Source organism: Vanacampus margaritifer, chromosome 14, assembly GCF_051991255.1.
Source record: "Vanacampus margaritifer isolate UIUO_Vmar chromosome 14, RoL_Vmar_1.0, whole genome shotgun sequence".
Taxonomy (NCBI): domain Eukaryota; kingdom Metazoa; phylum Chordata; class Actinopteri; order Syngnathiformes; family Syngnathidae; genus Vanacampus; species Vanacampus margaritifer.
In genome coordinates this window covers 15,681,077-15,703,622 of record NC_135445.1, presented here as the reverse complement: position 1 = coordinate 15,703,622, position 22,546 = coordinate 15,681,077, and the positions used below count along the sequence as shown (strand labels likewise).

General features: G+C 38.6%; 1 protein-coding gene across 1 annotated transcript in view; it reads left to right on the top strand.

Moving 5' to 3' along the window:
• The first annotated feature begins 1,434 nt into the window (after positions 1-1,434).
• Positions 1,435-22,546, top strand: part of rab27b (RAB27B, member RAS oncogene family) — a 45,597-nt gene continuing 24,485 nt past the window's right edge. Inside the window, exon 1 of the mRNA XM_077543020.1 lies at positions 1,435-1,695. The gene's annotated coding sequence lies outside the window, so the exon portion shown is untranslated. The remainder of the gene's footprint in view (positions 1,696-22,546) is intronic.

Sequence of the window (22,546 nt, the reverse complement as noted above, 5' to 3'; positions counted from 1 at the left end):
CGAGATCCTTTTTTATGCGATCCAATGGGAAAGTGTGTCTAAACTTTTGACTACTGGTAGGTATGTAAATATGAAATGAGTATGCAGTCTTACAGTAAGTCTGTGACACAGACATGCAGTAAGTCTGTGATACAATTCTTTCTGTATTAAAATAAAACACAACCTGTCAAAGCTGCTTTCATGTCTCCATGGCAATAGGGCGGTCACATTTTAACCGCGGCTTGGGATCAGCATGGACGACACACAGAAGCACACACTCAAAGGTGAATTCAGTTAAACGCACTTGTCTTCTGCCCAGCGCACACTTGAGCACACACACATGCAATGTGGTTTAGTAAAGCTTTGCTTGGACACATCATGCAAGGAAGGGTGGTATCCATGACAACGGAGATGCAACTAACGCAATTAAAAGTTAAAATATCATATGAGGAGCAGTCAGTAGAAAAAGCATGAAGAAAATATCGTGTTTGTCAGCATTAAGATACATTACATAAATACAGATTTTTGGGTAGCGTAGAAATGGCACGAGATAGGAAATGCTTTAAAGCTCAGTACTGCTAGTCGTACAAAAGCAGTAGGATGGCACTTCATGTGATGAAGTCAGAGTCAATAAAGAGTGAGTGTTCAGGACAATAAAATACCATATTCCCCATTGCCAGTACCAGTAAACAAAGTATCTGGCCTATATATACTGCATGGGTATTACACGCAGGCACACACACACATACACACATTGCACATTCCTACAGATGCATTTTCTATACCTATAATTAAGAGAAAATCAGTAACGTCTACATATATTTCCCAGCAATCTTGACTTAGAGGTAATGTGATCATACAGCACCATAACACTAACGTGCAATTACTTCCACTGCCATGCTTTGTCAATACAAATATTAAAGTAATATCATATCAAAAATGTATAAAAATACAGTTAAAAAAATCATGTCCACCTACATCAGCATCAAAATAGTTTCACTGACTGCATGTCAACACCTGTTGAACACTGAAACAGATAGAAATGACTAAGAAATGGCTGAGCACTAGGACCCTGGCAGGCCCCTCACTTTATTTCAGCTGTTGACAAATGGTATTTCCCGCTGAAAACGGAATGGAATACCGTATTATTAGTTCTACTATAAATTCTATTTTAAAACATAATTAAAAACATTACAGCTAACTCTGGAGTGACACTTCCAAAGAGGAACAATAACTTGTCTGATTGCAAACTACAAAGTACAGTAATGGTGTTCTCAAATGATTTTTCAAACTGCTTTCTGTCTATTACATTGCTATTTATGACATTACATTTCATACTATTTATTCTTACGTGAATAATAAAATTCTCAACTAATTTGCCAAGAACTAGTTGATATTTCGCACTCTACCAAACGCATGGAGAGATAACATTCAAGTTTCCGAGGTGTCCTTGAATGCGTCAACAACGTCAACCCTCCACCCCAGAAAAAAGCAAGCTTTCCTCCATAATTCGGAGGTCCACTTGTTAGTGTGTCCCTTAGTTGAGACTTAAACCGACTTCTGTGCACCTCGGCCGCTCTGTGCGCGGAATTCCCTCTCCATAAAGAACCGTGGGAGCGATGCGACGTCTTGGAGGAGGAGAAAGAGGAGACGAACTGGCCAGAGAGCAGCAGCCACCTGCGAGGGAGATCTGAGTTTGTTTCTCGAACGTCAAAGGTAAGACCACGAGACGAAACGTCTTTACAATCCGCTCGCAGCGACTCACACGCCCGATACTGCTGCCTCGTTGACGGGGGGTTGTTTACTGGAGCGTTTCCGTGTTACTTGTGGCTTGGAGCATCAGTGGAAGGCAGGCGGCAGGCTATGAGTCATAACCCGGCAGGCGCAGTGATGATAGGGGCTCAGCTGTGGAGTGGAACAGTGGCTCTGCAGCATCTCAAAGCCAGTGTTTTTTTCTTCTTCTTTTTTTTGCGTGTGTGTGTTTTTTTTAAATGCCGCACATGCAACGAACCGACGTGCTTAAAAAAGAGAAAAGAAAACAGTGATTCCCAATTGACAAATATCAGAGCAGAGTGTCCTTGCAGTTTGCTTTTTGCAGTTTATGTGGAATTTATCTTTGGACTGAGCTGCAATTAAGGAAGGAAATAGATATTAAATATTGGATCAACAGTTGGGTCTTGATTCCTTGTTTCTCTCAAAGTCAGATTTTTGATAATTAGGAATAATTTCAAATATATGTTTTAAGTAGGTTACTGTGGCATGAAAAAACAAAGGTAACTGTGCTTGATTCTAACAGGAAATCCAATTTGTTGCAATCTAGTTTTTATCTACAGGACTGAACTGTTGTACTGCATTACATTGTGGGAGATAATGTAAAATCAGCAGAGTTCACATTTAACAAATACTATAAAGTGTAGGACATTTGACAGTGACATGTATTTTTTTCCACAAACATTGTGACTGATTATTTTTGAAAAGTTTACTGCACAGTGTCATTTCACAGTACTGCATCTTCATAAAATTACAATCATGTGCTACAATGGGACTTTGACTTGTTGCGAATAGTCTAGTTTAGGGGTCTCCAAACTTTTTCATTTGAAGGCTGCATACAGAAACATTGAAGGATGCGAGGGCAGCTTTGAATTTTTTTTAATTTATGAAACACACAGAAATCAAGCTAGCAACCAAGCAATTATATTAATTTTATTTTATTTTCAGCTTTTTATTAAATGTGATAAGACAAATTAGTTCAGGATTTTGAAGATTTTAGGATGGCTGCACTGTATCCCACTAGTCAAGATCAGATCATTGACCAAATCCCATCTCTACATTCAGAACCAAAAAAAGCACAAGGCAGAAAGTGAAAGAAACAATTTTTGATTCTAAAAGTATCTTATTCACCATTGTTTTGAAGATAATTTATTATTTTAGTCATTATATTTTATTTGCATCTTTGCATATCTGGAAAAGCTCTACAGTATATCAATTAATTTATTAGTGGTGGCATCCCTTCTTACTCTGGCCACCTCCACCGTTATTTATTTATTACTTATTTACTTACTTACTTACTTATTTCAAACAAGCCTTGTGGACCGTGTCAAATGTCATTTTTAGTTATATGTTGTGCCGCAAATGGCCCCTTGGCCATTGTTTGCACACCACTGATCTAGCTCAGGTGTTGTGTGCTGTGTTGGCCATCTCAAGTACACAACACACTATAAGAACAGTAAGCACATACTTAGAACAATAAGTATCTACTTTTCTTTTGGGGAAAAATAAAAATGTCCAAATGTTCTGAGCTGGTGTTTCTGTGTCAGGCTCGCACGCGTACACACAACACAGATGTCCCCCATACGCTATGACAATAATCAGTAATTTTTTTGCATTTGTTGTCAGACTCAAGGTTTTTGTTGACTCCTAAATCTCTGGATGGAGATTGAATGGGTAATTAGTGCAAGCTTCCTATATTGGGTTGCTAATGCAGTTGGTGTCCCCTGAGCTTTTTGCAGATATGCTGTTTCACATCTCTAGTACAATTTCAAGATGGATAGTCATTAGGGGTGGGAATCTTTGAATGTCTCACGATTCGATTCGAATGGGTGTGCGATTCGATTCAGAATCAATTTTCGATTAAGGACAATTTTTGATTCAAAATGATTTGATTGACAATGATTTTTGCTTCAATTTATAGATGTTCAAGGAATTGTAATGATCTATTCCAGTCTGACTCGCTAATGCTAATTAGTGCTCTACTCGCGGCACTTTTATCTCTCAAAAGAACGGCTCTACGTTGGGAAAAAAAAACTTTTATCGGAATAGCTTGATCCAGACTTTTTCCTTCTACTCTCTATTGTTGCTACAACTTAACAGTGTATCAGACCCCGTGGAACCACACTGCCCCTAAGTGGCCAAATCGGGTACAACATGAACAGCGCTCCAAATAAAGGCACACACAAACAAAGGGAAAACAGTATAAAATAATTTAAATAAAATTGATTTTGGGACATTTAAAATCAATTCTGAATCATACTAAATGAGAATAGCGATTCTTCTGAGAATCGATTTTTTGGCACACCCCTAATAAGAATTGTAACTATAGCAAAATATGGGACAAGAGTCAGGACACCCACACACACTCACACATAGTGTAGTAGTTGGGATATTTCCTGGTTATCTTCCATCCCGAGCTTTAACCTCCTTCCTGTTGTCGTCTGACTTTGTCTTTTCTTCTTCCTCACACTACTGCCACCTGCTGACTAATGACCAGGAACAGCAGGATTCAGTCTTGAAGATGATTAATGCATAGGAAGAAAGACTTACACGAGGTTGTGAGCACATGGCCACTCTTGTACTCCTCAGGTCAAGTGCAGTCCGAGCGATAATACTGAGTTTAAACAGAATTAATTAAGAGAAATATGTATTTGAAGAACTAATCTGGGAGGTTGGATTAATGTTTCTTTACATAGGGGGCCAAGGCATAACTATGTTTTCACAAATACTGTACAGTATAAGGTCAATGGCTAGCTGTTATGTGTCTTTTAAATGCTGGACTGGCGGGACTTATCAACTACATTGATTCTGAACTGCTTCTGCACTTACCACATGTAAAGCCACTGGAAAAAGTATGATTTCCCCAATTACAATATGCTCTTTTTGCAAGTACACAACAACTTTAAGCTTTTCAACAATAGTAAAGTCATGTCATGTGTGGATGTTTACATTGCGACATGAGAACATGGTTTCTAAAGACAAGCAAAAGCAAAGAATGCCATTGAAAGTTCTTGATGGAGAACACATTTGTCCACTTTTTCTCCCAATTGGCTGCATGAGAGGCTTGCTATTTACTAGGTGCAGTTTGTGGAACTTGTGAAATGGACAGACAACGGATGTGCCAGACAGAATGTTTGTCCAGTCACCTGCCACGTCTATTGATAGCGACTGCCCACCAAACCGCAATTGGCTTGTTGAAACGATCGTGTGAAACAAACTCTAATGTTAATTTTTAGACTGAAACTGACAGATTGATTCAGGAAGTTATCTTTTAACTTTGGTTTAGAACCTCTTTCTTCACTAACATTATTCTCTATTCAAAAGTGTAAAATTTAACCACAGCACAGAATAAAATTGAAACATAAAAGTTTATGTTTTTAAATTAATTTCATAGCAGTACATTTCTATTCCATTTACGACTGATTTAAGGCTGTCAAACCATTTGGCTAAGAAAGAACCATTTCTCATGTTGCACTTAATCTTCCAAAGGTAAGTGAAAAATGGGGCCAACTTTTCTCACAGCTGATGAATAAGGCCATGTATACACGTAGCCGGGTTTTTTGCAAACGGGAGATATTTTTCTGCGGCTTGCCCTGTCATCCACACGTCCGCGGGGATTTTTTCCATTACAAACAAAGTTTTCTTAAAACTCCGGCCAAAGTGAAGATTTGTGTATTTCTCTATCTCCATGGTCACGTGTGTCCATCAGTAAACAAAGTTTTACGTTGTCCTCTACACACGTCATTCAATCACATACCTCAAGTTGTTCAAAAAAAAAAAGGGGGGCGGGGGGGAAGGCGGCGTGGAAGCTTTTTAAAATTTTGTATTTGTCCTCTTTGTTTTCCTCTATGGTCCGTTTATGATGTACTCATTGACTGTTGACAAGTATTTTTTTTTAATGAATTAAAAAAAAAAGTCTTGTGGGCGCTGACAGCACTGATCCGCATATATACAGATCAACGGATGACAGTCCGTGCTAGTATCACGTATGGAGAAGTGACGTCAAGAGATGAGCGGTATTTGGCTAACTACTGCCACCTAGAGGCTTGGCATGGATCTCATTGTAGGCCCAAGTTGTGGAAGTGGCGTCGCCAGACGGAGGCGTACTCTGATTGGATAGGATTTGGGGAACTGCTGCCACCTTAAGGTCTGGAATTGTTATATTTTTCCCTTAAAGCATTAGAAACGTTATCGAAGAAACCCGAAGTTTCCGACGTTGTGAAAGTGCCCTGAAGGCACCATTTTTCTTGCGTATCATGATTAGCAACTAGCAAGTTTGTACCGTATGTTATTCTGGTTATTCTGTTATCCCAGAGTCGCCTTTAAGCTGTTTAATGGCATCCCAGTTTGAGTTAACTACAAAACTAAACTCACGACAATAAGAATAACTCCCACTGTATATTTAAATACAAAACATGCTTCGTTTTTAAAACATCGCTAGCCTAGCGCTAATGCTAAAAGCGGAGGGAGGATCCCATCCAAATGCTAACCGGAAGTTAGCACCAACTTCGGTAGTGTTTTTCCTTTAAATAACGAATCTTCACACACAAAAGGCGTGGGAACACATACCCACAGGTAAGATAACACGACACAAAGGCACAAATTCGGTATATGCCACAAAGGAGGCGGGAATTCCGCCTTTTGTGCTCCTCGTTTGCGCGTTCTCGTCGACGTTTGCGAGTGTGTTAGTAGTAGTTACGTAGTGTGTCTGTCTCAGTTGTCTGAAGCATTTCAGAGAGTTGAGATGCGTGCGGTTGGGGGGCGCAGGAGTGGAGTGTGAGTGTTGGAACGCGGTCATCAGTGGACGGAAACGACACTGGTGTGTGAAACCCGGAAGTCGGAAGTCCGTGGCATCTACCCTATTCTTCCCAATGTGTGAAAAATTTGCTATTTTAATACAATTCAATCGTAACTTTATTCTGTACTCACTTTAAGTGTGTACAGCATGGATGCACGGCACCATACTGCCCCCAAGAGGCCAAAACACACAGGAATGGTCAGTATTTGTTCTTACTGTTTTTTTCAGTTTCTATTGTTTGAGTATATTTTATTCTTATTTCACGTTCTTATTTTTATTTTGTCATTCTCCTTCCAAGTTATATTTAAAGTTGGTATTTCATTTATTCAAAGCATTTATTTTCTCAAAATTCAAGGATGCAAACATCCAAGGATTTTTTTGTCTTGACACACATTTTCACATGACATGGCACGAAATAAATTCCCGAGGTGTACCAGGTTAGCCCAGTAAGTCCCAAGACTTGTGAAAATAACACAAGATAAAAAAAATATAAAAGAAAATGTTAATGCTTAAAATAAAAATGAGTAATAAAAATGCAAGAGGCTTGAATTTCACATAATATTTACAACATAATTTGTGCTTAACAAAAAGTGCAGGGATGAATGCACATGATGCTACCATGACATTTTAAAGCAGTTGAGCAGCCTTAGTAGTTGAATCAATACTAAATTTTGAATTCACAAATTGTTTAATCAAATAATCGTGATTGCTATTTTTCCAGCCCAATAATGTACTCTAACCATGTACAGTATAGCAGTTGTAAAGAAGTCAGAATGGTTTTATTATTGACACACATCTGTGGCGGCCGTGGCTCATGGTGTAGAGACGATTGTTCAGTAACCAGAAGGTTGGCTGTTCCATCCTCGTTCTCCCCAAGTCATGTGTCTTTGTGTCCTTGGGCAAGGCACTTCACACACATTGCCTCCAGTGCTACTCACGCTGGTGGATGGAAGGTGCGAATGTTTGGTGGTGGTCGGAGGGGCCGTAGGCGCACATTGGCAGCCACGCTTCCGTCAGCCTGCCCCAGGGCAGCTGCTGGCTACTTAAGTAGCTTACCGCCACTGCAGTGTGAATGTATGAGTGCATGAGTAATGTATCCATTCCATTGTAAAGCGTCTTTGAGTGTCTAGAAAAGCGCTATATAATAATAATAATAATAATAAATAATCCAATGCATTATTATTATTATCTATACAATAACCTTACATACTTCATGAAATTTGTTGATAAGGTCATACTATGCACTTGTCATTCAAAGCAGAGTAAATCTTAATAGTGAAAGTTAGGAAGGGGGGGATAGTTTTAATATATATATATATACAGTATATATAATCCGCCAATTAATCGGTAATCAGCATTTTTTTCTGCCAAAAATCTGTATCGACATCGGCCTAAAAAAAATGCATATCGATCGGACCCTGCAATCAACCATTCAACTTATTTAACATGTATACATTAAAATAGATAGAATAAATAGCACTAATTGGAGAGAATACCAAATATGTATTGATTGGAACTAAAAGCATGAGTTTGAAGCTTTATTCCCAACTATAGACATTCATCTGTCTATCCACGTTTTCCTAAACCAGACCTCCTATTATTCATTTTTTACTTAATGGATTCCTTAGTCTCTCCACAGTAGGTGTGTGTCCACCCAGGATCTTACCAGGAGTTACAAGGTTATTGCCAGCTAAGCATTACCAAAATTGGTGGCGTTTAAAGCCCTTTGTCTTCTTGCATTTTCATTTTTGAGTTCCCTCTGTTGTGGTTCTGCTTTTGCAGTGTGCTAACTGGTGTTTGAGGCCGACGGTAAGAGCGCAGCACGGCACAGCTGTGTGTTTCCATCTGCGCGGAGCTCCTGCCTTGATGATGTGTAGCCATAAACATTAAAAAGCTGCCTCAAGCCAATAAAGGATGCGCTACTGTACCACCACCCAGCAATGCAGGAAGCATAGCAATTGTTTCTGAGTAATTTGTTTCTTCTGACATTCTTTTCCCTCCTGTGTTGGCTTGTATGTGCGGAGAGTGGAACACTGAGGCAAATATGCTGATATAAAATAATAGAATTACAAATAAATAGTTGACCTTGAAAAAAAAATTGAAATCTCAACAGAAAGAACAGGAAATTAATAAATCAGGGTATGAAATTCAGAAATGTGAAAAAAATACTTGCAGATCAATATTGGAGCTTGTACTTGTGCTGCCTTGGAAGTACATTTTCTTCCCCTCAGCTGCCACTTTTATCTTCAGTCGTAAAGCACCATGATTACAACTTCTCATGGAGCGGCACTCCTTATGAATAAGGGCTTTTTTTTAATGACTCTTAAGCCTGCATGTTGACCTATAGAGCACTGAGGGTATCGTGCTGAAGATAAAAACTCTTCGTCTCCAAGCAGCCTGTTGTTACTTGTCTTGTTCCGTTACCATTTTTTGCCCCCCGATTCCGATACCCAGCTTTGCAGTATCGGCCGATGGCGATACTATACTGATACCTAAGTTCGTTTTTTTCTCAACATGAAAAAGCTGTCCTGCCATTGGTTCAGAGCATTCAAGGGCCAATAGGATATCTTAGCTCGGCATGCAGTGAAAATGTCACACATCAGTGATTGTCGTGCATGAGCAAGAGACAAGATGCTGCATCCAAAGTCCTATATTAGCGTCAAAATTAATGGTATCGGCATGTTACTTGTTAGTACTCACAGATACCGATACCACTGTTTTAATGCAGTATCGGGGCCTCTGCCGATACCAGTATCGGAACAACACTAGTCTGATTAACTATCACAGTTTTATTTTTTGAATTAGGTTGGTGCACAGCTCCTAAATAGTTTGTAAGATTGCCAATTTGATTCCTTGCAGTATAGTTGAAGTATACTTTTGCAAGTTAATGAGACCCAATTGCTTTGTAAAGTCAGGAGGCACATACACCAAAATGAAAATTCATGGCCAAAGGGTAACCAGTGCCGAAAACCGAAACACCCATAATACTGTACTCTACCTTAAAAAAAAATAACAAAAATTCCTTGGCTGGGTCATTCTCTGCACTCAATTGGGCATCATGCCCTACATGCAATGTGATCATAAGTGTGAGCTCTCTGGCAGTCCTCGGCGGCCAAGCAGCCTTCTGCTCACAGGCCAATTATCGGCTGCCACGGCGCCGGAATTTGGGCTCATTTCCCCATGTCGAGACACTACCTTCGTTCACTTCAGCGGGCCGTCAGCGCAAAGTAAAATTTAATATTTTCTAATTTAAAAAATCATTTTGATGAAGTATGCTGACCATGAATAGAATCAGGCAAAACATTCAATTGCTTTTCCTTTTTTTTTTTTTCCTGGAGAGCTCAGTATTGTTTATTTTATTTTATATATATATATATATATATATATATATTATAATTTTTTTGTTTGTGGTTGATTATGTGTGTGTGCGTGCGAGTCTGTGTGTATTCATTAGTTCACCTAAAACCTATTTAAAAAAATCCCATACTAATAATATAATAATAAATTGCCAAATGCAGAAACATCAATGTAAGTTATCACGATGTGGTGGTTCTCACTAACAGGCAGAATTAAGTAACCAGAATTAGGTTAAAAAATTCTATATACGTAGACCATGTTTCCACATAAATTTTGATATTTGGTATTTATTTGAGGCAGATATTTTTTCCATTAAAATGTGATTTAAGATTTAAGAATTGTTTTTTTTGCGATAGTAAGGGCTACAAGTGTAGATTGAAATTGTTTATGTGGTAAGTCAGTTGTTGTTAGGTCACCTAGCAAACACAAGTTTGGCGATAAAGGTATCCTACAGTCCAACAATCAATTGCTTTTCCACTAGATGACAAAAGGTGAATAACCATAATTAGCTTGTATATCCACTTTTTGTGAATCATTTTACAAAGTGGTGTGCTGTGAGAGTTCCTCTGATGTGAAATATGTGCCTTGGCTCAAAAGAGGTTCATTCAAAAAAATAATCATTTTTGAGTTGGAACAGGTGCCTTGATAGCTGTTATGTTAGCTGGCGTATGACGCAACTGGGGTGGAAATTGGGGAAAAAAAACAAAACAAGAGGCCATCTTCGAGCACAGCCCAAGCAAACTCCAGCTCAGACGCCAAGAAAACTGACAATTTTATTTGAGCGCATGTACTCGCACGCGCACCATGCATGATCTTGACACAGAGGTTGCAGTTACACTTTAGGCCAGAGGTGGCAGTCATGAGTAAAACAAAAAAAAAGTGACAAACTCCGCAATGCATCATTGGAAGACATGCTTCTTTAGACTTTTGATTTCATTTGCTGTTCCTATCATGTGTTCCATCATCAATGAAGGTAATAGAGTCTGTTTCCCCAAAAATCATGAGGCCAATCCATGACAGGACCTCCACACAGATGCGCTTTATATTTGGGATTATGAACAGATCATTTCATTCTCTCCTTTGATAAAGGTTAATCTTTCTATTGTCAGTCTTTAAAACTTTGTTCCTGTACTTTAGTTCATAAGTCTTCCTAGAATAGTAGATTAACTCCTGCCCTCTTGATGACGCTAGTCGCTATGACAGTTCTTACTGAATCATTAGAATCAGTTCATCTAAAAGAATCTCGCCATCGTTAATCCGTCAATATATTTCAAGCCCAAGCAAACTGTAACCGTCAATCTGTCACCATGTTTACTTTTGAACTTTGGGTTCCACTAATTAACCCACGTCTGCAGATCTCAGATCTTTACTGGGTTTATCTTCAATCAGCATTTCTTGAATGTATTCATGACCATAAGCATTCAGTGATTTATAGACCAGTAGCAGAATTTTGAAATCTATTCGACAGCTCAGCCAGTGTAAAGTTGCAGTTGATTGTTTGTTGTAAATCAGTTTGAACAGATTTCACGATAGTTTTGAAAGTCAGGTGGTATTGAGTCAAGACAGCTAGTGGAAGGTTTCAACTGCCGAACCAAATCTCTTATAGTTTTTTGATCCACTGAATCAAATTCTGTCATGGTAATTGAATTATCCCTGGGTAATTTTAAGTTTAATGTAATTTTGCTCAATTTTGCTGGTTTGTGACTGTTAGACTTGATGGATTGAACTTTTTCACTAAAGTAGAAGGCAAATTCATTGCATGTATCTGTTGAGATGAGTTCTGGTGCTATTTGATTTGGGGGACTTGTGAGTTTATCAACCACAGTAAATACAGTGTGAGTATTGTTGAGGTTCATACTAATGATTTCAGAAAAGTGTCTAGCTTTGACTCTTTGTTGAAATTACAGAGACATTTGTGGGGTTTCCATCCAATTGTTTAAATTTTTTTTAAAGCAAATTTACTGATAATGTGCAAAACGGACGTGTCACTTATGCCCGTTTTCATCTGTACTTCTTTTGTGAATATTGAGAGGGGACTCCGCCGCTGTAGGTGGCGGTATACACCATAGAGATGTGATCCTCCATTAATTTAAAAGAAAAAGAACAACAACAGACAGCGACAGTAATTCTTGATAAACCGTAGTTTCTTTTCCATCTAAAATTGCATTAATATTTGCTTCTTTAATTAATTCCCAAAATATTTCAGTTTCGTTATCCCCCCAAACATACCTTACTTTATCGTCTGCCATTGCTTTGCGACTACAAACGTACGTGTGACGTAATATCCAGTCAAAACGTGTGACGTGTATCCAGTCTTGTCACCGTTTAATCGCAAAACCTGTTTCCATAGGCAAAATTTGCATTTTCCTTTTTTTCTCGATACGCTTCAAAATCCACCCCTTCTAAGTGCAGAAACTTTTTTGCAAATTTTGGGCCCTTTTTTGAATTTCTAGCGCTTCCTTTCAGTTTTATTTTCGCATTTCTTGAAAATTAGAATAAAAATGGTTGGATGGAACACTATTGCACGAAATCTTGTCTGTACAGGTCAAAATGAACTTGGAGTTGGGTTATTCTCCACTTTTGCTCCGCTTTCCTGCACTTCAATTTCAAAGTTATTATGTTTTCGTAGCTCACTTCCAAAGTGTTTTAGGTCGGCATGAAATGATCTTAGTAATAGGAGCAACAGCATCCAGGACATCTGGGATTTTTACAGGTGAATTCATTCAACGGTCTCTGCATTTACAGTTGGTGACAAAGCCATTCATTTCATTATTATATTGCTTGTGTTTTAATTTATAGGCTATATCTAAATTAACATGTATACATCCTAATGTTTTGAATTAATAAAAATAATTTTGCTGCTTTTGCCGATGATTTAGATTTTTGTCGAGGTATCATTTCGGTACCGGTGTTGAGGTATTTTATGCAGGTATGTCAAAGTAAAAAATATTGGTATTGTGACAACACTACAAAGAACACATAAAAAGGAGATCTGAACGAGCCAGATGTTGAACCTCAACAGATGAAATGTCAACACCTTTCGATTTATTAATCGATGACTATTTGGACATTTGTTTGAGTGGGCGTGGCAACTTAAAATTTAAAATAATTTGTGGACCCAGATCAGATATTGTGCCATCACTGAAACCTGCGTCACTTCTCTGGCCCAATAATCAAAATAATAATAATCATAGTCATAATCATCATAATAATTGGTAAATTGTCTCAGGCTTTGAACACAATTTAGAGTTCATTCACTTAGAAAGCACTCAAGTATGAAAGCTTGATGTGCAGGTTGAAAAAGTGTGTGCGTGCGTGTCAAAAAACAGTACAATAATGTAAAAGAAAAGAGAGTAGCAAAGATGAGAGAGAAAACGATTAAAGCATAAGGGAGAAAAGGCTAGTTGCCTGGTGACAGAGACAGAACGACTGAAAGGAGAGAAGGTGAAGAAGGGATACAAAATGAGGAGGAGGAGGAGGTGTGGAGATGTTTTACAAGTGCAGAGAGTTACTGGTCACGATGCTGCTGCTGTGACTCCTACTGCACTTGCTTAGGAACTCTCAAAGGAGGAAGACAAATATGCTATTTGTCTTTAGCCGCTGTAACTGTCAAATTGCGCAACTTCCAATTGCTAACGTACCGATGTAAATAAGCATATTCATGTGTGTCATTCCAAATGCTGTGGAGTGATTCTGTTCTCAACTCATAACTTAAGTAAATGTTAAAATTTAATGTGAAACAGTATGAATATTTCATGCCACTATTATTGTGGTATGAAAGTATCAGTTATCACATCCGAATTACCACAATATTGCAAAAACACAACAATATAAACAAACAGCGACTCGCCTTAAAGTTTTATATTCAGTGCAAAAATGCTGCAACAACATGTAAGGTCCCTCAAAAGGCAATAATCATCATAGAAATGAGTCTAAATATTTTGAACGTTTCACCCTCAAATGGCTATTTTTAAATTTTGGAGCATACTTTATATAATATACGGTATCTCAAAATATCGTACTTGTTTTTTAAGAGTTCCTATGCAAAGCAGCTTTTTTTGTGGAAGTACACAAATTGACTGCCCCTGTTTTGTTTTAGAAAATAATGGAATATTTTATTACTGATCAAAAAGAAGAACAAAAAACACACTCACACACACAAAACACTAACAGTGTCTTTTTATAAGCTGCTGTGTGAATGCAAAGTGCTGGGTGAAGGCCCACTGCCAGTTCCTATTCACACACACTGCAGCTTAATCATTTACCCTTTTGAATTCTGCACGGTTACCGTGTCTGTACCGCATGTGCAGCAACTACGCGTGTCCTCGGGATCTTATTCAAAAGTGTATTTATAATACTCCACTAGCTGTTGGTTTGGATTTCAATTTTGAGTTATGGGATTACGTAATTTATTTCAGATGTTCACATTAGATGTATACCTTCCTGGAGGACTTTTATCCAGCTCATTATCTTGAGTGACACACTTACACACCAGCAGTGTGTTTCAACATTGTGACATACTTGCGTGTGCGAATGTCCGCTGTTTTAGAACACATTCAGTAGCATTTTAAAACACTTCCAATTTTGAGACAGTGTTGTGTTTTTTTTTTACATGATGATGAAGTACAAAAATCACACCACTTGTTTAGACTGTTTTTGTTTAAAAATGTTCATGTACTGTATAAACGGAGTCAAGATGTTTCTTTGCTTACCTCTGCCAAGTTCAAATGTGCAAGGGCTAGTGGTATTGCTTTTTTAGATGCTTGTTTTGTTAGTTAGCCAACTTCACAACAAGTTTTGGGGTGCGACTGGAAGGGTCCCGAGGTTGATGCCCCTCTAGCACATTTTGATGCCCCTTCAGCATGCCCGTAAATAGGCGGGGGACATTGTAAATTGGCTGGGGGGGGGGGGGGGTGTATGCCCCACCCCCACTCAAGTGGATGCCTTTGTCCCATTGCCCCCCAGCTCCCCTACTCCTACACCAGAAAGATGACCACAGCATGAAATTGTTGGCATCAAATAACAAATAAAAAAAAGTAATAACTCCAACTCTTCGCTTTGTTTAAATATCTGATCATATGTTTATTGAACAAATGCTCTTATTTGCAAAATGTTGATTTTTCTTTTAACAAATTGTTCAGGGAGCTCTCAGGGTCATCAGCATGTCTTAAAAAGTTAAAGAACTTAAACAGAAACATAGCTCCTTATAGTTTTCTCCAGTAAATAAAAAAAATCCCAAATTTCAAAATTGCTGAAATGTTAAACTTTTACTTATGTTTATTTCAATTTGAAACAAAATGAGTGTAGAGAGCAGCAGCATCTCTTATAAATTGAACTGAAATCAATCAATCAATCAATCAAATCAAATAAAAAATATATTATATCATAAAAATAAATTTAAGTTCGCTGAAGTCAACAAGTTTAATTGATCTCATATCGGGTGTCAGATTTAAAAAAAAAAAAAAAGGCCAATGGCGATATCAAAATCACGAATATGGACGCTGTTAATCGGCCCGACTTACAGTATAATCGGTCCATCCCTAATCTGGACCATGAAAGAGTTTGAACAGTATTCATTGTACATTTCTGAGCCCACTGCAAATGTTTTTCTTTGGCATTGCTTTGGGAGGACAAAATACAGTTTAATGCATGATTGCAATCTTTTAGAGAATCCAGCGTTGAGAAGGTTGTGGGCTACCAAGAAAACAGCAGCCACAAAAACCTGTTAGCTGCTCATCAGTAGCCTTGTCTGGAAATATTAAACCTTTGCTTGACAAACATTCCTAAATATTACTTTATTGGAATGAAACTATCCAGTGAATCACACACAAATTATTTCACATTATGCTGATTTTAATGACGTGTCCAGTGTTCCCTTTGCAAAAAACTTTCATCAAGAATAAGATCATTCTTTTTCCTCATTCTGTTTAAAAACTGTGACTTTTTTTTTTGAATAATGTGGAACAATCTTCTTTTCCTCCTTTAATTGGGATCACTTGAGAAATCATCCCAGAGAACCCCCCCCCCCCCCTCCCCCCTCTTAATCACACACACTTTAAAGTCAAAAAGATATTTCCCCTCAAACGAGTTAATCTTAATACATAGCTGCCTCCAACATGTAGACACGCTAATTTTCATATGTGCGTGGTTTGGAGGAGGAATCCATAATTCATGACATGATGTTGAGTAAAGGGTGAATCCACAGAGGGACAACGCAACTTCCTGATAAACATCCACCTCATTTCCATCCGCTCTTGGTTTGGATTTTCCAGTCTAGTGGAATAAAATATTCACACATATTTGAAGATGTAGTTGAGTTGCCAACAAGCGGTCTTCTCTCTGATTTCTTAATGGATACAGCAACCATTACAACATGCTGGTTGACTTTCGTTTGCCACCAGCAATGCAAGAGCAATACATATGGAACAATTATCCGTTTTAGTCCAAATTTAAACAAAATATTAAACAATGTTTTTCATACATTCAGTGATTTCCAACCAGTGTAGTGTAGAGATAATCAGGTGTGTCGTTGGAAATGATCCAATTTTACATAATTGATCTGAAAATTAGCACTTTAGATACGGTACATGAAATTTCACCCCCAAAAACCCAATGATAGACCTTATATATATCCCAATATAATAAAATAGGCATTAATACATCTTTTGCCCTCACAAAACCTTTAAAGACTATGCAGGTAATGTTTTCACTTCACTTTTTGGCTTAATCATTTACAATGAACTTGTTGGTTCCGAAACACACATGGTGAAGTGGGTCATTTGCTGACTTCCGATCAGTTCTGTGGGTTCAGTTCCCACTCAGTGACTATGTGGATGTGACTGTGTGCAGTGTAGAAAATGGCCGATGTTGGTTATGATGACACTCTCTTTTAGTCTAGACACACTTCCAAGAACACCCTAATGAGGTCGAGTCATTTTACATTTACAATGTGCACAAATTACAGTGAAGGCATCACTTCATAACCAGAACGTTGTGTGCCTCGTTGGCTGCAGTGCATTCTGATCTAGTCTCATTTCAAACCATCTTTTTGAATGTTGCTGTTTTAAATTGTTTTGTGTGCAAGTTAATATGGAATAATAAGGCAATGAAAATACACATCTTCAATATCGCTGCTATGTGAAAAACATTTATGTCCATTTTTGTCTTTTGTTGTTGTTGCATTTTTATGTTTTTGGGATGAAAATGAATGCAGAAATAGTTTTTCACATAGCAGCCATGATTTATAAAATAGATGGAGTATCTGTGTGTGAATGGGAGGGACCCAAGTGGAAGAGTGAGGTTACAGAGACCAACATGGTGGAGGAGTTTAAGTATTTAGGGTCAACAGTCCAGAGCAATGGAGAGTGTGAAAAAGAAATGATGAAGCATGTGCAGGCAGGCTGGAACGGGTGGAGAAAGGTGTCAGGTTTGATGTGTGATAGAAGAGTTTCAGGTCAAATGAAAGGAAAGGTTTATAAAACTGGGACGAGACCAGCAATGTTGTTTGGTCTGGAAATAGTGCCACTGAGGAAAAGGCAGGAGCTGGAGGTGGCAAAGATGAAGATGCTGAGGTTCTCTTTGAGAGTGACCAGGATGGATAGAACCAGGAATGAGTATATCAGAGGGACAGCACATGTTTTGGAGAGGCTTTGGAGAGAAAGTCAGAGAGGCCAGACTGAGATGGTTTGGACATTTCCAGAGGAGAGATAGTGAGTATATTAGCAGAAGGATGCTGAGTTTCCAAATGCCAGGCAGGAGGTCTAGAGGAAGACCAAAGAGGAGGTTTGTGGATGGACTTAAAGAGGACACAAAGGTAGTTGGTGTGAGAGCAGAGGATGCAGAGGACCGGGTTAGATGGAGGCACTTGAATCGCTGGTGTGACCCCTGAAGGGAAAAGCTGAAAGGAAAATAAGAAGCGATGATTTATAAAATAAAACACAGCCTTTTCTTTTTTTTCCACCAAAATGTTGCACTTATGCTCAACACTGTCTATCACAAATATTTTCAACTTGAAATAAAAGTCATAACACACAATAAACAAAAAAAGCCACAAAACTCAATAGACATGAGAGGAATATGATGAAATGAAAGTAAATAACAAACACATGACATGACTCAAAACAGCCCTCTTTTCATGCTGTAAAATATAAAAGAAGCCACCCCAGTGTTATGATGACTTCTTCATCCTAAACTCTCTCCCGCTTTCTCACAAACAGTGCAGACACAAATACAGTAGAGACAATAAATAAAAGGCAGGAGGTGCATACATGTTTTAAACTGTAGCCACATCAATTCTTTTGTCCTGTTTTCCCATCAGCATCTTTTGGTTAATCTCAATGAAAAATGTATTCACAGTATGTGCAAAGTTTGTGTGTTTTGTGTGAATGTCTTGATTAATGGAGAAGTATAGTTGGCTTTGCAAATATAGATTTTATGACGTGTTTAACAGTTTTTTCGACATTTTAGTAAAAATATAAAGCTTGAGGTTGCGTCCTACTGTAGACAGAGACTTGAGCCTTCTTTTTCGTCTTTTTGAGTGAAGACACTTTTATCTGTCTTCGATAATCAATCAATGTGTTGCTTACGACGGCACCAGTTTAACTCACTTGGTAATTCTACGTATCAGCATTAGTCATCAGTCTTGGCTTGGTGACTTCGTTGTGGTCAGTAAAGAGCATGACGATCAGCAGGTGCGCTACAATGACCTCCATTGTGCAGGCTGGACTTCACATTGTGTTCTTTGAGTCACATAATGCCTCCGAATGTCACATAATAATAGATGCCGTTCTGTTTGTGAGAAGCCGTTGTTGTCTTGTGACTGACTTCCAGCCTGATATATACAGTGCTGCTCCAAGAGGTCCTGATGATTCAGCTGGTAATAAGGTTTCAAAATTACGTTTGCAATCTTCGTTAACTACTTCCATTGTCTGATCGGAATGCACAAATAAAAGTTCAGCTACCTCCTGAAAGTGCAGAAATTGGACAAATTGCTTAGGCTAGCGATGTCTTACTGTTTGTGCGCCTGTCTTTTTTTATGGCAAAATCTAGTACCAGAGACGGTTCTATAACTGTAGTAATAATAATAATAATAATAAAAAAACAAAACATATATTCTACGGTTACACCATGACCGGGCTGGAGTAAATGGTGTTGGATCACCATAGACCAGGTTTAAGGAAGCCTGGTCCTCGAGAGCCACTGTCCCGCCTGTTTTCCATGTCTCCCTTCTCCAACACAGCCGATTCAAATGATTGATCAGCTCATCAGCAAGCTCTGTAGAAGCCTGATAATGATCCTGCTCATTGAATCAGGTGTGTTAGTGGAAGGATGGAAAACAGGTGGGACAGTAGTGGCTCATGAGGATCAGGGTTCCCCAACCCTGCCATGGACAAACAAAAATGACAAAAAACAAAGACACTGCTAGGATGCATGTAACTGAGGTTACGTCTACCTTGATGCAATCTAGTTCTTTTTCTTTTGCACCTTTTTTCCCCCAGTGAAAATCTATTCTTTGTGTACTTTGTCAATTGTTATTGTTTTTTTTCTTCTCAGCGTTTCTAGTGGAATATTATTACATACAATACTAGGGTAAGCTCCCCTAGCCTGCATTGCATCCGCACTATTCTCATTCGGCCGTCAAAAGGGATAGCAGCAATTACTGTGGGGTGGCCAGTGAACCATAATCTGATGCCTGCTGTGTATGTGTGTGTGCGGCTGTGTGTGTGTGTGTTTGTGTGTGTGTTTGTCTTACCACCTTCCTGTGAGCTCATTTCCATGTTAGATGTGCATCTGTGCTCTGTTCAATACATTAATAAGACCTTTCCTGGTTCACTGGGAATTGTGACTTGCCATCCTCTAGTCGAGGTGCAACATGTTTGTTTGATGTTGAAATCTTAGCACATTGTTGTGGGCCCCGATGCCCTTTTCATGTTACAGTAATGGGAGCAGAGGGATTGTAACTGTTTCCTTGCTGTAGTTGAGGGCAGTTTACAGCAGCTGTTCCCGCTGATGTGATGGGACTAAATACATGGCAATGCTCGAACTTGGCGCCTCAAAGCGAGAGAGTGTTCAATATTCAAATGTGGTGAATGCGGTCTTTGCAATTTTCACATTTGCTCCAGTGACTTTTTGTGTCTGCGCTTGCCCATAGCACACATCTCTTCAACATATCATGCGGAACAAAATGCTACTGTGAACTATCCATTATTTCGCATGATGTCACTACTGCAGGGTTCACCAATTCCGGTCCTTGAGGTCTAGAGTCCTGCAGGTTTTGGATGTTTCCGCCCACTAGCACACTTGATTCATATAATCAGCTAATCAGCATGCCTGATCTTTAGTATAAGGTGTGTTGGTAGGCGGAAATATTGAAAACCGGCAGGACTCCAGACCTCAAGGACCGGAATTGGTGAACCCTGCACTGCTGGTTATGTGGCCAATGACAGGTTGACGCGCTATACAAGTACAGTATGTAGAGAATGTCCCAAAAGTACTAATACTTTTACACAGATAAAAGATTGAACTTTATTGTAAAATTCTGTCAGATTTTGTAGCTACATTATGCAGGTCTTCCTACAATTTCATGTAAGGGTAGCATTGCAGATACTCAATGTGTGCCCTACTAGTTACTCTGCAAAAATGGATGCAATAATCTAGCTCTGTCCACTCTCTGCAGCATATCCAAAGTGCACACCGCTTCAGTGGTAACATTTTTCAACTCATCCAGTGTTCCAGGAAGTGGAAACTTGCTCTATGATAAAATAAATTTGAGTCTGATATCCCCCGACAGCGAGATGCCATTGTGACAGTGCACCGTCTTCCTCAAAAAGGTAGTCACCATAATCGGCAGCAAGTCTTGGTATTACATTGTTTCCCACAGATTTGCAATCTACTCGGGTGGGTGGACTTTGGCGAGGTAGGGGGGGTATATGATGGGATGGGATGGGGGAGGTTTCAGTTACTGTTCCTACGTCTCCTCTAGCCTCACGATCCACAAGTGAGTGATGACAAACTAACGTTACATGCGGTATATCCGGTTGCGACACATTATTTTTCTTTTTAGATATATTTTTAATAAATTTTCTTGAAAACTTCTTGGGTGGTGGCCAGTTTACTGGGGTGGCCCGCCCAAGTATTAACATGGTGTGGGAAACACTGTGTTACATCAGGCTGAATAACATCTCCCGCTAACTTTGACCACTAGCAGTTCATCACTCAAATAAGACAAAGACATAAAGTGAATTGATTGATTTGGGCTGTTAGACTAAAAATAAAATACACTTAAACATTTTTGACGATAGGGAATTTTTGGATTCCATGTACTGTATCATTTATTTATATACCGATTCTGATATTTGGTACAACAAAATAAAGATAACACTATTATTATTATTATTTTATTTTATTTTTTAACTAAAGAAATCTACAATAAGCATCATCAAAAAACAATTTCCACGAAAAATTGGATTTTGCCCCCCCAAAATTAAAAAAAATAATCTGTGAATAGGTAATAAGTGGGGGTTCAGTGGGGGCTCCCTTAACCCTAACCTAACTTAATAAAAATTGAATTGATTAATTTGGGCTGTTAGACTAAAAATAAAATACACTTAAACATTTTCGATGATAGGGAATTTTTGGATTCCATGTACTGTATCATTTATTTATATACCGATTCTGATATTTGGTACAACAAAATAAAGATAACACTATTATTATTATTATTTTATTTTATTTTTTTAACTAAATAAATCTACAATAAGCATTATCAAAAAATAATTTCCACGAAAAATTTGATTTTGCCCCCCCAAAATTAAAAAAAATAATAATCTGTGAATAGGTAATAAGTGGGGGTTCAGTGGGGGCTCCCTTAACCCTAACCTAACTTAATAAAACTGCTGGAACGGCGTGTGTGGATGTTGGAATGCATGGTGAGCAGCGAGCGAATCTAGTGTGGTGTCTTGCCAATGAGCGGTTTATAGATTAACATGGACCAGTGAATTTGTCTGTGCGAGTGAAGAGTGGGCCAGTTGACCAGGGATTCCATTTCACAGTGGCGGGTGTCAAAGGAAGCACCAGTGCTTGAGTAGCCAGTCATATATCCAGCATGTCTATTTTGTAGAATGCTATTGAAGCTCATCTTTATAGTAGTGCTGGATTGGCTGGCAACCAGTTCACGGTGTACCCCGCCTACTGCCCGAAGCCAGCTGGGATAGGTTGCAGCACCCCCCTTGTGAGGAATAAGCGGTTAAAAAAATGGATGGATGGGTCTTTATAGTACATCTATAAAGTCATTCTAATGAGACACAATTTAGCAGAAAGTGTTTGTGACGATTTATTTCAGTAGAGAGCTTAATTTAAGTTTAACTTTCGAGAAATGAGTATTGATGTTTCAAAAGTTAATGAACTATAGAGGCAGATTGTAGGATATTTTAGCAGATCATGAATTGAACAACAGAAGTTTTAAGAGACAGAATAATTCAAGGATATTTTGTTTGCGGGAGTTTTCTGTGAAGATAATAAATGTAGTCTTGCCTATGTTCAATGATAAATATAGCCTGGAAAAAGCATTTTGAATATGCTGCCCACGGGCACCAAAAGCACCCAAGGACCACATGAGTAGTCCACGTGCCTGTTTTGAAAGTA